The sequence below is a fragment of the Ovis aries genome, chromosome 9, assembly GCF_016772045.2.
Source record: "Ovis aries strain OAR_USU_Benz2616 breed Rambouillet chromosome 9, ARS-UI_Ramb_v3.0, whole genome shotgun sequence".
Taxonomy (NCBI): domain Eukaryota; kingdom Metazoa; phylum Chordata; class Mammalia; order Artiodactyla; family Bovidae; genus Ovis; species Ovis aries.
The window spans coordinates 52,852,501-52,869,930 of NC_056062.1; the positions used below are offsets into that span (position 1 = coordinate 52,852,501).

Genomic DNA, 17,430 nt, shown 5'->3' on the forward strand with positions numbered 1-17,430 from the left:
CCGTATGTCCCTTTTACACCTGTCTCTGTGGGATTGATCACTTTACTGGTTGCCCTGAAATAACATCACTTTTCTGAGTGTTTCCACCTATAAAATAATACTCTTAAACCTCTTTTTATTGATTGATTAAAAACAACAACACAGCACCACTCTTGGCTAAGTATGAATGGTTTCAGGGAGCAGAGGACAAAAACAGCACTGCCTTGTGAATGCATCATCTTTTGTTTGGTGACAAACAAGGACGATCCAAACATTGTGTGTGTGTGTTTTCCTGTAAGTTTCTGGTGGTACTGAGTAAAAAGACACCCTCCCTTAGGATCAGTTGAAAGTCTTCTGCTTAACTCTGTTGTTATTTTGCCTGACTTCCCAAGCTAGTAATGTTTTTATCCCATCCCCTTATGGGTGTGGCACAGGTAAAAGTGTTCATTAAATGGCAAATAACACTTTTATAGGGGAAAAAGCTTTGCAGATGTAATGAATACGTGCAAGTGTTGAATCTTATTTGTCACATACCTTGGCTTGACTTCTTCTGAACCCTAATTACTGGATAATTTATTTTCTGCAGTTTGTTTACTGGGTTGGCCTGGTTGTCTTGGTTCATGTACAGTGGGAACAGATTCATTTCTATGATGAATAACTTGGTAACTTATTAAAAACTTCTTTTGTCCAGAGGATATTAAAATTCAGAAAATATTGCAAACCATTAGTCACTGTAACAAGCTCTAATATGATTGCAAAATCCATTTTGCAAGTGTTATCTATTGATTTATACTAGAAATCAGTGATAACTATACTATCAGGAGTCACCCGGCGATTATGATACCTGCGACTCTTCAAATATGCTTTCAAACTATAAACAGACCACAAAAAGAGCAGAATGTGGCTATCTGGGGCAGGTGCAGGCATTATTTATTTGGGTTGGCCTGCCACTATTTGTTTGGGCTGTTTCTTGAAGTTCAAATGCTGGATTGATGTACTGAGCGTGAAAACCTAAAGTCGTGGTGTGAGAATTTGTAACATTGTGCCTGTGATGTTGGTGCTTTGTGGATCAATAACGAAAGCATTAGATTTGGGTTACACAATTTGAGGGGAGTGCAGGCCCTCACATAAGATGGAAAACGTCTAAGTTGATGGTATTGAAAACAGAATAGAATGATTATAATTCATCGCTTTTACAGCAACAGCTGACAGCTATTCAATTGTCAACTTTTCTTCTGTTGATACTTTATCTATTAAAACTTTTAGAATACCTGGGAGAAAAAAAAAACACATTAAGTTTGTATAAATAATAGATCTCGACCCTGGAAGCTATATAGAATATTCATGAACTGTGCTTATATTCACACAGCTCTAACACTTTAAATTAACATGTTGTGAATAGAAGATATAAATATACAAATTTTTCTGCTTTATTAATCTCATGTGGGAAGCTAAAGAAAGGTAGAGCATTCCTGCTGATTTTCTCAGGAAAGGCTATTTAGTCTCATTGCCGGACAATTATTTACATGTGTGTATGTGCGTGTTAAGTTTATCCATGAATATGGGCTGACTACCCTCACTGTCTGCAGAGCAATTTGCTAGGTGCCAGGGTTACCCTTGAAGTTCCCTTTCAGAGAGGGCTGGATTTTGTCTTTGATTGTATAACAACCAGATGAGATAGAACTTGCTTATGAATAGGTCCTTAAAGCAGAGAGAGCTTGAGATACCAGAACCAAAGGCTATATGTTCTCTCTCTTAGATTTTTATCTATTTCATTTTTGGCCGTGTTGAATCTTCATTGCCGTGTGGGCTTTGTTCTAGTTGCAGTGAGTGGGGGCTACTCTCTAGTTGCGGTGCTCAGGCTTCTCGTTGCAGCGGTTTCTCTTGTGGAATACAGGCTCTAGGGTGCTGAGACTTCAGTAGTGTGGCTCCCAGGCTCTCGAGCACAGGCTCAATAGCTGAGGTGCACAGGCTTAGTTGCTCTGCATTATATGTGGTCTTCCTGGATCAGGACTGACCCTGTGTCTCATGCACTTGCAGGCAGATCCTTTCCCACTGAGCCACCTGGGAAGCCCAGCTATATATACTCTTACCTTCAAAATGTTGTGTCATATACAAATTAACTCTCCCCACCATCTTCTTTACTATCTCTTAAATACCTAAGTGTCCTTGTGGGGTAATGTCTCCAAATGGTCAGCAAACAAATAAAAACACACTGTGAACAAGCTTACCTTGAATTAAAAAGATTCAAGAGATAAATATTGGAGCCATTGAAACTCAGTATTGGGCAGCTGGACTCTATTATTTTGCATCAGCCTTCAAAGAGCATTTATTCATTCTAGCAGTCAAATTCATCCAGAGTAGCAGTGTGTTGAGGATGCAGTTTCTAAACTGATTCACAGAAACCGTGTGTCAGATCCAGAGGATTTTGAAGAGCAGTAATGAGGACATTAGCAAGCTTGGTCAGCCTGTGTAGGCAAAATAAAATTGCTTTATAAGTAACATTAATTGCTTTTAAATGAGACCCTAACAAATTGGCCTAGGCCTGGGAAAAATGATGGTTTATAATATGGTGAAAATATTAAAATTGGACTTAAAACAGTGAGCTAATGACTAGACAATAATTGCTTATATAAAATTCATTTTCATTAGGAGTTTAATTATACATCATTTTGCATTGTGAATTATTCAGACTTTAAGGGAAAGTGACAAGGAGCAGTGAAAAGACAGATAAATACATGGCTGGGAGAAAAACAGTTCTTCTCATTGACAGCATATTGATTCATAACACTCCCAAATGTGGGGATGTGTCAGAGCAATTTGAATGGGCCACTTTACCTCTTGCATGGTCAACCTGAAGCAGTCTTACCTCAAAGAAGTGTGTGTCCTTATTCCAGTTTAAGGAGGTTAGAGGTTAAAGGTTAAGGGGTAGCTTAAAACATCATCTGCCTAGCTGCTTAACTCTAACCTGATCAGTTTAATGAAAATCTGTTTTACAGATGTTGTTTTAATGTATTTGGCAGGATTTAAGCAGCTTTAACATTAGACGTATGCTAGTAAAAATTATTTCTTTATTTGACCAGAACAACACCTTTTCTTTCATGTTTAAGGTAGAAGGCTTGTGGGTTATGGTATTTTGGCAAAGAACCCAGAGGCAGAATGTGTTGATGATCTTTCCATATGGGCTCCAAAAAAAAAAAAAAAAAAAGGAATACCTTTATGTCTATTGCTAACGATGACTACAAAAACAAACAAAGCTGCATTCGTTTTTTTGGCAGTTCTTTTCCTTAGGATTTTTTGTAAAGGAATTTTGTTATTGTGAAGAAAAGCTTGCTCGTTTCTTAAAGCAAACTTCTCTGAAACATTAGGCACTATTCAAATTTTGATCTTATTTTTCCTCCAGAAATTTGAATGATGAAGCAAAATTGGGCTAAGAAATTTAAACAATAAATTGAAACTGCAGATTGCACTTAATCTTCTCTTTTAATGTCTGAAAGTATATTTAAAATGAGGTTAATAAGTACTGAATATATGAAGTGAAAGTGTTAGTCACTCGTTTGTGTTGACTCTTTGTGACCCCATGGACTGTAGCCCACCAGGCTCCTCTGTCCATGAAATTCTCCAGGCAAGAATACTGGAGTGGGTGGCCATTCCCTCCTCTGAAGGATCTTCCCAACCCAGGAATCAAACCCAGGTCTTCTACATTGCAGGCAGATTGTTTACCATCTGAGCCACCAGGGAAGCCCCTGTGTGTGTATCTATGTCTGTATAATGCCAAAACAGTGTTCTCAGCTAACCACTTTATTAGATTTGATTATATTTTTCTAATTTCACGCCTTTGCATCCTCTACAAATTCCTGTCAATTGATATTCACATAATGAGTCCTCAATAAATATTTGTAAGATGAATAATGGACTGATGCATATATCGAGAAATGTATTAAAGAAACTACTTCCAACCCTCATTAAAAAATGCACTGCAATTTAGTCTACCCCCCTAAGTGATCCCAATCCTTTTCTAAAGTGTCCAGTAGAAAGATGTAGTGAAAACCACTGAGCACTCCACATTCCAACTGAGAACGAACAAGACTCTGGTAATCTTTCAGATTCACAGTTTACCTTATTCTTGCCTTAGAATGGCTGAAACTTTTCTGGCCAGCTGATTGGTTGACTGCCATCCTGCGCTGGGTGTGCAAATACGCTTGCCACACCTGTGCTTCAGCTGCTTTTATATGTATTTTTAAATGAGGTGTTCACAGCTTCACTGGATCAAAGTTAAAAGCTTAATTATACTAGTCTTTTTTTTTCTTCTTGCATCTGCTAGTTGTGAAGGAGAATCATCTGTCTGAATTCCATAAGGCTGTTTTCATATTTGGATTTCAAATTGGCTGAGGGCAGTGAATGAATCTCCTGTCTCCATGGTGAGCAAAGGAAGACACGTGGGATTTAGTCCTACGTGACTTTTAGTGTAACAGTCCCACAAGGAACATTTTTGGAGTTTTCTCATTACCCATGTTATGGATGAAAGAATCCAGGTTAAGAACTAAAATCAAGGTGTGGGGGAGGGTCACAGAAGAGAATGCAAAAAAAAAAAAAAAAACTACATTGGGCAATGTATATGGCAAGGAAATAAAAAATGATATAATTAGCTTCACCTGCCTTTTACGTTTTTTTTTTTTTAAACTGGTAGGAAATATAATAATCTGATCAGTTTGGAATTAACAAAGAATCATAAGCAATTTCATTTCAATAGGCCTGAGACCAACTTTGCAATTTAAACTCAAATATACCCGATATGTACCATTTCAATTATTGAACTGTCATTGTCCGGGTGTGATGGTAAAAGAGGTCAGGAGATTGTGTGGTATCTATTTGCATAAAAGTCATTGTGTAAAAGGAAACTGGAATATGTGTGTGTATCTAAAAAACCAAAACAGGTTTTTCTTAATCTTATTCTAGTCATTTGTTTAGATAAAGAAAGCTGTTTTCAGAGATAAACAAAAGTTATTCTTTTCTGCTGCTAAACATTAACCTGAATATGGAAATTTTTGCACTTTTTGCATTAGTTTCATATTTCTGTTCCTTTCAAGGTTGAATTTCAGTGTGAAATTTAATTCCAGCTGCAGGATTTATTTTTTTTAAAGTAATCACAACTCAAATTATTTTATTGTATTTTCATGTAAAAAGCAAGGCAGAGGCTGCAAAAGTTCCTGTAGTAGAACAATACATGCTGGCTTAATGCTTATAACTAATAAATACACAGATCAAATAGAGATCAGCTGGTTAGCTAATAGCAACTAATAAATCACTAGTATTTTCAGATCACAATGTAATTGGCCAGACCTACTACTTCGTCTACTTCTGTTTTTAAGCTTGATATTTACTGAAGCACACCATGTGTTAGAACATGGCTACTCCAGCACAAATATGGATATTCTCACTGCATTCACAAGGCAAGAAATATATATTACAGTATGAGTTGAAAACTCCCTTTGTATTCCAGTAGGGAAAAAAGGATAAAAAATATCTGTTTATCCAAATACACACTCTCTCTCTCTCTCTCTCTCTATATATATATATATATATATATATATATTATATATATATATATATTTCTGTATCTATATATTAATATAGATAGATACACACACCTATAGATACACATTGATACATGCCAATCTGTAGAAGGATGACTTTAGGCCAGGTATTCACAACTTATTACATCCATGTCAGGAGAGATAAAACAGTATTGCATGTGTGGAACTGTTACCAAACCCAAACAAAATTTAAAGAAAGCAAATCGTGTCACTGGGACTCCCTGATTTTATTTTTGACGTGTCTTTCCTTAACTGGTCCTGCCATATCCCCACACATCAGGCACTCACCGTTATCTCTTCTTTCTTTGCTGAAATCTTTACTGTTTTCTCCTACCTAGATCTTCTCTTCATGGAAATACTCTGTGTTGAGAGATCACCCATCTAATTCCCCAAAGAAAACGAGCATCCTTTTAATTAAGGGGGAAGGACACCTTTCTGTAAAAGCAGAGTAGTGCATTAAAAGGTGTAAATGACTCTCAGGTTTTTTCCCAGAGTGCATTTGGTTTTAACTGAACCACTTAATCTGGATGAATTTCTAATGTGTGAGGGGGAACCAGTTGTTGTCAGGTATGGGGATGTGGAGGGTGGTGGCCCACCCTAACAGCTTCCTTCATCTCCCTCCTTCTAAACATACACACACACACACACACACACACACACATCACATATCACACCCAACCTCCACCTCAGAAAAGTAGTAAAACCTGGCACTACCATTAATTTACCGCAGGACCATGTCAACTCAGACTTTGGGATTTATGTTACAGTGTTTGTATAAGTTGTGCTCATTGTCTCGTGTGAAGTGTAGAAAGTGTTAGTCACTCAGTAGTGTCTGTCTCTGCGACCCCATGGGCTATAGCCCACTAGCCTCCTCTGTCCATGGGATTTTCCAGGCAAGAATACTGAAGTGGGTTGCCATTTCCTTCTCCAGGGGATCTTCCTGACCCAGGGATAGAACCCATGTCTCCTGCATTTAACCCAGAGTTGTAAATCCCTAAGTGTCTCCCACCCTGAGATCATTTTAGGAAATGCAGACAGAGTTTATATCTCATGATGAATGTGCTCTCCCCACTAGTTTCTTTGGCTTCCATGTAATCGTCCTTGTTAGTGGAGCTTGTTTAAAATCACCGAAATGCTTGCGTGGGTGCTGGGATGCCATGCAGTCAGGCGGCCAAAGTCATACGTTAAGCAGGCCTCGTGCTGCTGAAAGGGTCTTGGCCTCGGGTGGAGCGAGGAGGAACTGGCATGTGCATAATGACTGCGATTCTGCTTCCAAAACATCTGGCCTGCCTGAGTTCTACTGGAAATGCTTTACCAAGTTTGCCTGAAGTCTGAGCCTGTGCTCAGGCTGAGTTCAATTAGACGTGGAGATTTGTTCATTATTCAGATAATTCAAGCCTTCAAAAGGCACTTCTTTCACCCCCGAATTATCTGTACTTCCGGAGACCTTATGGTGATATGATTCATTCAAAAGAAGAGCAACAGTTGGAGGTACAGCCCCCAAGAACCTGCTGGGAAACATCTTCATAGATTGTATAACCAAGGAGCAATGTGGTGATTGATGTTCTGTTTGCAGAATACCCAAATGACATCCCAAGTCTTACTTCTGATAAATACAGAAACATTCATTGAGCACTTTGTTTGGACTGGGTTTTTAAATGTCTCTGTTTATGGAGATAGCCCCATTAATGCGGAAGGATACAAACCATGTTCTCTAAGGTAATGCTTTCTAGATGACTCTGTTCTTCCAATGTGGCAGAGCCTTTAACCAAATTAAGGGTTGAATCCATATACTAAATCCTAAAGAAAATAAACCCTGAATATTCATTGGAAGGACCATTTCTGAAGCTGAAGCTCCAAAACTTTGGCCACTTGCTGTGAAGAGCCAGCTCATTGAAAAAGACCCTGTTGCTGGGAAAGATAGAAGGCAAAATGAGAAGGGGGTGGCAGAGGATGAGATGCTTAGATAGCATCACAAAGTCAATGGACGTGAATTTGAGCAAACTCTGGGAGATAGTGAAGGACAGGAATGCATGGCATGCTGCAGCCCATGGGCTCTCAGAGAATCTAGCAGGACTTAGCGACTAAACAACAACAATCATATACTAGCCCTCAAAAGCTTCCATGTTTTTATTCATCAATGGTTGGTCAAAAGGCTAGGTGTGATTGCTTTCTTGGGTCATCAGTAGCTGTAGAACAATATGTCTTGGCTGACTCATTGCTCTTTTGCAATGTAAGACTTTGTGAGTCAGTTTCAGACAAAGGTTATGGTAGGAATTACAGAGTGAACTAGAGCTTCTCTTAGTTGGGGAAGACTCATGTTGTTCTTCAAACATGAGGATGGTGCTACATCCTTCTTTAAATATGAGGATGATGCAATTCCTAGAAAATGAAAAAGAAAACAATTTGCTAAAGATGCAAAATGTGTCAAATTACAACTTCAGTCAATTCCCTTTTAGAACAAAGATATAACTTAGAGTCTTACTTAGAGTCTTGGAGACTGTGAGTTCCGTTTACAATGCTATTGATGAGAATTCTACTTAAAGGTAAATTATTGTGATGACAGTTCTGTTGTCACTGATAGTAACTACTATATGTGGTTAACAGACCATTTCACTTAGTTTTATAATACTTTATTAATATTCTAGGTTTCTTTAAAGGAGAAGTACTTTTGCAGCTTTGAATATAATATATATATTAAATATGTATATGTAAATATAAATGTGTATTGAGGTCATATTATTATTTTACTGATACATATTTTTCTAAAGACTTTCTTTCATTGGAAATATTTGGAAGCATAGAATATACTGTGGGCTTCCCTGGTGGCTCAACCAGTAAAGAATCCACCTGCAATTTGGGAGACCTGGGTTTAGTTCCTGGTTGGGAAGATCTCCTGGAGAAGGGAATAGCTACCCATTCTAGTATTCTTACCTGGAGAATTCTATGGACAGAGGAGCCTGGCAGGCTACAGTCCATATGGTCACAAAGAATCAGACATGACTGAGCGACTTTCACTTCACTTCACATCATCTGTCTTTGGGCTTCCCTCGTGGCTCAAACAGTAAAGAATTTGCCTGCAATGTCAGAGACTTGGGTTCAGTCCCTGGGTTGGAAAGATCCCCTGGAGAAGAGCATGACAACCCACTCCAGTATTCTTGCCTGGAGAATCCCATGGACTGAGGAGTCTGGTGGGCTATAGTCCATGGGGTTGCAAAGAGTCGGACATGACTGAGCTACTGACACTTTCAGGTTGAATCTTCCATACTGTTGGGCTTCCCTCCTAGCTCCTTCGGTAAAGAATCTGTCTGCAGTGCAGGAGACCCAGGTTCTTTTCCTGAGTCAGGAAGGTCCCCTGGAGAAAGGAATGGCTACCCACTCCAGTATTCTTGCCTGGAGAATTCCATGGACAGAAGAGCTGGTGGGCTGCAGTCCACAGAGTCACCCAGAGTCGGACAGCACTGAGGGACTTTAAAAAAAAATTCACTTAGGAGTCCACTTTTATTCCTTCAAGTGACAGATTATTTTTAAGATCCTGTAATTGTGATGTACGGAGAAGGCGATGGCACCCACTCCAGTACTCTTGCCTGGAAAATCCCATGGATGGAGGAGCCTGGTGGGCTGTAGTCCATGGGGTCGAGAAGAGTCGGACATGACTGAGTGACTTCACTTTCACTTTTCACTTTCCTGCATTGGAGAAGGAAATGGCAACCCACTCCAGGGTTCTTGCATGGAGAATCCCAGGGACAGGGGAGCCTGGTGGGCTGCCGTCTGTGGGGTCACACAGAGTTGGACACGACTGAAGCGACTTAGCAGCAGCAGCAGCAGTAATTGTGATGTAACAAAAGACTTCAGTAGTAGGGTTTACATCCACAAAAGCAGTCAGCTAGCATAATGCAGCAGCAGCAGCGTGATGAACTTAGAGCTTTTGGGAGCATCTCCAAACTGGAAGGAGACACAGCTGTTTAAAACTGTTACCTGTTTACTGTCACAACATAATTCTTTCCCTTTAAAGAAACTTCCTTTTCCTGACATTTTGGGGGTGCTTGGTATATTAAATAGAAAGGACTTATAGAATATTTATCACTTCGAGTGCCTGAGCTCTCAGTGCTTGCAAGTTAAGCACCTTCAGAAGCTGCCTTAATTCATTCAGGTCACCAGGGTAGTTCAGCAGTAATGTACTAAATGGTACCCCGCTGACCTGAAAGAGGGAATGTGCCTCCCTAAGCATTTAACTTCCTCCACAGCAACAAGTAAAAGCACAGTCTAATCTCTACCCAGGACCCCAGTCTTCTCTTCCCTTTTCCGAACATCCTTATAACTACTGGAGGAAGTCCTATTCATTTGCTATGTACCTAGCATTTTAAAAGATAATCTTGTTTTGAATTTTTTTTTAAACTTGTATCTTCTACTTCTTACTTTGATCCCTTTTGTTCCAAGTTTCCAGGAATTTTCTTTCCACCATAGGTTTCTTTCTTTCTTTTTAAAATCTCTTTATCCCTTATTTTTATTTATTTATCTTGGCTGCACTGGGTCTCTGTTGCTGCACTTGGGCTTTGCTAGTTGCAGCGAGTGGGGGCTACTTTCTAGTTGTGGTACACAGGCTTCTCATTTCGGTGGCTTCTCTTGTTGTAAAGCACAGGCTCTGGGTGCATGGACTTCAGTAGCTGCAGCACGCAGGCTCAGTAGTTGTGGCTCCCAGGCTTAGCTGCTCCGCAACATGTGGGATCTTCCCGGACCAGGGATCAAACCTGTGTCTTCTGCATTGGCAGATGGATCCTTAATCACGAGAACGGCAGGGCAGTCCACCACTGTAGGTTTCTAATGCACTCCCCCCTTCCTCCTTCTCCTCCTTGAGAATTTCTAATGATTCCAGAGAACTGGTCCACATCTTTTTAGAACCATTGACATGAACTTAAACATCTGCTGGATCATGGAAAAAGCAAGAGAATTCCAGAAAAAAACATCTATTTCTGTTTTATTGACTATACCAAAGCCTTTGACTGTGTGGATCACAATGAACTGTGGAAAATTCTGAGAGAGATGGGAATACAGACCACCTGACCTGCCTCTTGAGATAGCTATATGCAGGTCAGGAAGCAACAGTTAGAAGTGGACATGGAACTACATACTGGTTCCACATAGGAAAAGGAGTACGTCAAGGCTGTATATTGTCACCCTGCTTATTTAACTTCTATGCAGAGTACATCATGAGAAATGTTGGACTGGAAGAAACACAAGCTGGAATCAAGATTGCCGGGAGAAATATCAATAACCTCAGATATGCAGATGACACCACCCTTATGGCAGAAAGTGAAGAGGAACTAAAAAGCCTCTTGATGAAAGTGAAAGAGGAGAGTGAAAAGTTGGCTTAAAGCTCAACATTCAGAAAACGAAGATCGTGGCATCCCGTCCCATCAGTTCATGGGAAATAGATGGGAAACAGTGGAAACAGTGTCAGACTTATTTTTGGGGCTCCAAAATCACTGCAGATGGTGATTGCAGCAATGAAATTAAAAGATGCTTACTCCTTGGAAGAAAAGTTATGACCAACCTAGATAGCATATTCAAAAGCAGAGACATTAGTTTGCAGACTAAGGTCCATCTAGTCAAGGCTATGGTTTTTCCAGTGGTCATGTATGGATGTGAGAGTTGGACTGTGAAGAAAGCTGAGCACCGAAGAATTGATGCTTTTGAACTGTGGTGTTGGAGAAGACTCTTGAGAGTCCCTTGGACTGCAAGGAGATCCAACCAGTCCATTCTGAAGGAGATCAGCCCTGGGATTTCTTTGGAAGGAATGATGCTAAAGCTGAAGCTCCAGTACTTTGGCCACCTCATGCAAAGAGTTGACTCATTGGAAAAGACTCTGATGCTGGGAGGGATTGGGGGCAGGAGGAGAAGGGGACGAGAGAGGATGAGATGGCTGGATGGCATCACTGACTCGATGGATGCGAATCTGAGTGAACTCCGGGAGTTGGTGATGGACAGGGAGGCCTGGCGTGCTGCAATTCATGGGATCGCAAAGAGTCGAACACGACTGAGTGCCTGAACTCAACTGAACTGAACTGAAAGATGCTTGAGGAAATCTTTGCCTTCCTGAATCTGGCTTCCAATCCTGCAAGAAAAAAAATTCTCAGTCATTGACACCACTGTAGTTGAGTATATTCAGTGATTAATAATCTTTTAATGAAAAGTAAGAATAGTTTCAATTGTTGAAGTGACAGAACTATTGGCAGGAGAGACTCCCAATATCGGTAGCCAGTGTGTATAAAGGATGTAAGGACATTTTGATAGTTATGGTGGGCAGTATCTTTCAAAGACTTCCAATATTTCTCATTATTGCTTTGGCAGGCCTGCAGAGAACACTAGCATGTGTCCTTAGGGCCTGAAGTCATTCATTGTTCAGTTGTGGGGAATCTGATAACAAGTCTAATTGCCATCACTTCTGAAACAGTGTTGGTTTACAAAGTATCTCCTTTAAAGTGAAAGTGTTCCTCAATCAGTTGTGTCAACTCTTGCAACCCCATGGACTGTACTCCACTAGGCTCCTCTGTCCATGGAATTCTCCAGCCAAGAATACTGGAGTGGGATGCCATTCCCTTCTTTAGGGGATCTCCTGACCCAGGAGCCGAACCCATGTCTCCTGCATTGTCAGGCAGGTTCTTTACCATCTGAGCCACCTTGAACTCAATATATCATACCTTAAACTTAGCACTTACCACTGAGTAACAGAGTGAGGGACACCAGACATGATGGAAGGGGAGAATGACTCCCCAATTTACACCAAATAAATATTGTTGTTTTCTATTTTTATTTATTTTTTTTAAATTGGAGTATAGCTGCTTTACAATGGTGTATTAGTTTCTACTGTACAACAAAATGAATCAGCTATATGTTTACATATACACCTTCTTTTTTGGATTTCCTTTGCATTTAGGGTCAACACAGAGCACTGAGTAGAGTTTCCTGAGCTATGTATAGTAGGTTCTCATTAGTTATGTACTTTACACAGAGTATCAAGTGTATATATGTCAGTCTGAATCTCCCAATTCATCCCATTCTTGCTTTCCCTCTTTATGTCCATAAGTTTGTTCTCTGTCTCTTGAAAAATAAAATTAATATGCTAAAATGGGAAATACATAAACAGTGGAATATACCTCTCAGAATTGATTTCATTTGGTGAATTGGTACTATACAAACTTTGGAAGAGAGAAAACGCTCTCATCCTTAGTATGAGATGCTATCACTACTATGTAAACAGAGGTCCCTCATGCCCTTTGAGAAAGAATTTGGGTAAAAGCAAGTTCTGGTTTAATTTATTTGTTTGTGGTTTATTGTAATTTTTATTAGCAAATTAAGTAATTAAAAAAACACATTTGGATGGAACAATTGTACCAAGTTTTTCCATGATGAATATTTCCTGAGAAGATACTCCCCAGGCTTATAACCAAATTCCTTAAAAATAGATCCAAAGAGAGTTCACAAATAACTTTTTTTCCCAGAAAAATAGAGAGTTTGACTCTGTTAATTCCTTAAATATTAGAAAAACTAAGATGAGTTTTATGAAGCACTCTTTAGTTTTTGCAGTATTCATTCTTAACTTGGCAATAGAATTACCATCTTTAAAGTCATAAATGCAAAAATCTCTTCCTATTGCTTAATTGTGTCCACATTTACTTAGATGTATATTTCAAAAGGGCTTCCCACGTGGTGGTAGTAGTAAAGAACCTGCTTGCCAATGCAGGAGAGATAAGAGATGCAGGTTCGACGCCTGGGTCGGGAAGATCCCCTGGAGGAGGGCATGGTAACCCACTCCAGTATCCTTGCCTGGAGAATGCCATGGACTAGGAGTCTGGCGGGCTGCAGTCCAGAGGGCACTCATTGTGCTGACAATGAGTCAGACACAACTGAAGTGACTTAGTGTGAACGCACGCATGTTTCAAAATAGACTCTCAGGTATAATATTTACTTTCAAGTTCCTGTAGCAAGTACTAGGTCATTCTATTTCTTCCAGTAGAACCATGGCTACCCCTTTAAATGTAATGGCTTTGTAACTTATTGTAAAAGCATTGATACAGAAGTACATTGAAATTGATTTTTTTTCAAGTCTGTTAACACTTTTCTAAAAAGTGAACCATTTAATTCTTTAGCAGTGAGTATAGAAGAATGTGGATATACTTCAGTTCTCATGTGTTTGGTCATTAAAAAGGCAAAATGCCAGTATTCCAATGATGTTTTCAGTATGTATCCAAGGAGACCTATTTATGCCTATTTTGCTCAAACACTGGAACAAATTGCATGCACACGTGTGTGTGTGGCAGGCGGGGGGGAGGAGGGTGGTGGTGGAGAGACAGAGAGAGAGGAGTCAGAATACAGTATCCTAAGACTTATTTTAAAAACTGATGGAGATTTTGAGTTAATCATTAATGCCCACTTATTTTGTTTTAAAGTAGATCACAGAAATCTCTTCCTGCCCATTGTAAGTGTTCTCAGTCTCTAGAGATAATAAACCTTTGATGATGTTGTGCAAGATTCGTCAGCAAGCCCTGAAATCAGTCTTGTATGTACACATGACTAATCAAAGTTTCAAGGAACAGGATGCATGCATGCTCAGTCACTTCATTCGCCCATGGGATTCTCCAAGCAAGAGTACTGGAGTGGGTTGTCATGCCCTCCTCCAGGGAATCTTCCTGACTCAGGGACTGAACCCACATCTCCTACATTGCAGGCAGATTGTTTTACCCACTGAGCCACCTAGGAAGCCCCAGGGAACAGGATTGAATTGCTAAAAGTGATAGGCGATAGGTGCTCCAGAAAGTCAACGGCCTCCATTGATGTGGGAGGCACATTCAGAAGGCCTTACAGAAGGGAGGTCCTGGTTCCACTATTAGAGCAGGTATCTTTTTACAAAGGCTTGAGCACTGTCTTGTGAAAAATCATCTTTTAATGCAAAGAATTTCTTAAAGTAATCTCTATCTAATTAGTACTCTATTCTTTTCTTTGCCTTCAAGTCACAACAGATACAGCAAGATATTTAGACTCAAAAGGATCCTTGAAGTTCTGGGAATTAGGTAATCAGAACAAATACCTTCTTAAATTGATGAACTCTCAGATGTCCATAGGGGAACATGATAGGATAAGACAGCAATCTCAATAATTAAGCTTGAAATTATTTAGCAAAATGTGAGTAAAAGTCTCAAGAAATCAGTTCTAAAATAGAGAAGGAAGGAACTAATGGAAAAGAAAGAAGAAAGTGAAGTCGCTCAGTCGTGTCCAACTCTTTGCAAGCCCATGGACCATAGCCTACCAGGCTTCTCCATCCATGAGATTTTCCAGGCAAGGGTGCTGGCATGGGTTGCCATTTCCTTCTACAGGGGATTTTCCTGACCCAGGAATTGAACCTAGGTCTCCCACACTGCAGGCAGGTGCTTTACCCTCTGAGCCACCAGGGAAGCCCAACCTACCATGTGGACAGGGCAGTGAATGTTGAGGCCATTATATTCTGCTTGGCTGCTGTGATGTTTTATTTTCAGCAGCTTTATTGAGATATAATTCATGTATCACAAAATTCATCCGTTTAAAGCATCCAATTAATTGTTTTTTAGAATAGTCACAGAATTATGCAGCCATCACCACAATTGATTTTTGAACATTTTCAGTACTCCAAAAGAAATCCCATCAGGGGCTTCTCTGGTGGCTCAGAGGTTAAAGCATCTGCCCGCAATTTGGGAGACCCAGGTTCAATCCCTGGGTTGGGAAGATCCCCTGGAGAAGGAAATGGCAACCCATTCCAGTATTCTTGTCTGGAGAATTCCATGGACGGAGAAGCCTGGAGGGCTACAGTCTATGGGGTCGCAAAGAGTCGGACACGACTGAGCAACTTCACTTCAAAAGAAATCCTATGCTATTTATCTCTACCCCTTCCCACTGCCTGATAATCCCAACCTCCCCAGCCCTGGCCCTTGGCAACCACTAATTACACTCTGTCTATATAGTCTAGAATCATACTATATGTTGTTCTTTGTGACGGGCTTCTTTCACTTAACGTAATGTTTTCAAGAGTCATCTATATTGTGGTATGAGTCAGTATTTCATACCTTTTTATTATGGAATTCCCATGGTATGGATAGACTACGTTTTATTTACCCTTTTATCAGTTTATGGGCATTTGAGTTGTTTCAACTTTTTGGCTATTATGAATAATGAAACTGTGAACATTTGTGTATAGGTTTTTGTATGGATATTGCGGATATGTGTTTTCTTTTCTCTTGGGTTTACACCTACAAGTGGAATTACTGAAACGACAGTCACTGGTATTAACTGGACTCAGTACTGCTGGTCACTTCTTACTTGTATCTGATCAGCTCCTTTTCCCTTTTCTTTAAAGAACTGTACAAATGTTTATCACTTGAGAATGATAAACTTTTCCTTATTCGTCTTTTCCTCCATGGCCAATAAAAGTCCAGTGAGAAAATTAACTTGAACATCTACTGAGTATTTACTAGGTGGCAGATAATCTAAGTTGTTTAAATATATTAACTCTTTTCATTCTAGCAGTAAACCTGTATAATTATGCCCATTTTGAAGATGAGGAAACTAAGGCAATAAACACTTAATTGATCCAAGGTTACATAGCTAGTAACAGTGCCAGCTGGGTCAGGATTTATACTCAGATCGACTGACTCCAGTGCCCACAGTCACTCTGTTACAGTGAAGATGCTTTGAGAAGAATGCCTGGATAAGAAGGCCTTGTTTGTGGCAGAAGGGCATGGATGTAAGAGTGACTGTAACAGTTGATCTTTGGGAAGGACAGCCTTTGAGAGGAGAAGAAGTAATGATGAGATAGATAGAGATTTAGAGATTTGGGGAGGAGACAGCGAGGGATGGCAAATTAGAAAAATCACTGATAGGCATATGTAGGTTTTTCTTCTATGTCAGAATATAAACCTTTATCTGGTTGATACAGTGTTCTTTGGTGGTGAATTCTCCATACTGAGTGAAAATTGGTGTATTTTATGATAATTACTGAAACACATTTTGTTAGATTGATGTTCTGTGTTGCTGTTGTTCCGTCGCTCAGTCATGTCTGACTCTGTGACCCCATGGACTGCAGCACTCCAGGCTTCTCTGTCCATGGGCTTTTCCAAACAAGAATGCTGGAATGGGTTGCCATTCCCTTTTTCAGGGGATCTTCCTGGCCCAGTCACTGAACCCAGGTCTCAGGCAGATTCTTGACCATTAGCACCACCAGGGAAGCAAGCCTAGACTGAAGTTCTAGTGATACACAATAGCTTGCTTGTCCTCATTGCACTGTGGTGATGAATAAAACAGACAGAGGCTATATGAAGCCGTTCCTGTCTGCAAGAAGCTCTCCAGGTTTTTTAGAAGAAAATACACACCCCTTTTTATCTGTGCTTTATTTTCCCTTGTGAATTGTCTCTGTTAACAGCTTTTCTGAATTCCAGAAGTTTGTAGGGACATTTTTAGTCCTCTGTGTAACACATTTTAGCACTGTTTACTCCTCTGTGTCATTCAGAAAGTTAATATTTAGATTTCCTGTGGTATTTAGGGAAGAAATTAGATTCCTGCCTTGCAGAACTGTGATAAAGTGGCTATTTGTTTCTTCTCAAGTAAAAGATGTCCCATTGTTGAAAAATAATGCACAGTAACAGTATAATTTAAATTTTCTCTCCCTCTTGCCTCCCTCTCCCCACTTATATGATGTTTCGTGAACATGAATTTTACGTTTTCAGGGTGGTAAATATATGGACAAAGGGAAATATTACATGTTTTTTTTTTTTTTTTTTGCTAACTAGAAAGATTTTTTTTCTCTGTCTTGATGTAAAAGCATAAA

The 17,430-nt window shown here is 39.8% G+C and overlaps 1 protein-coding gene across 8 annotated transcripts in view; it reads left to right on the plus strand.

The window, feature by feature from the left end:
- Positions 1 to 17,430, plus strand: part of ZFHX4 (zinc finger homeobox 4) — a 212,899-nt gene that overhangs the window by 27,229 nt on the left and 168,240 nt on the right. The gene's annotated exons all lie outside the window — the stretch shown is intronic.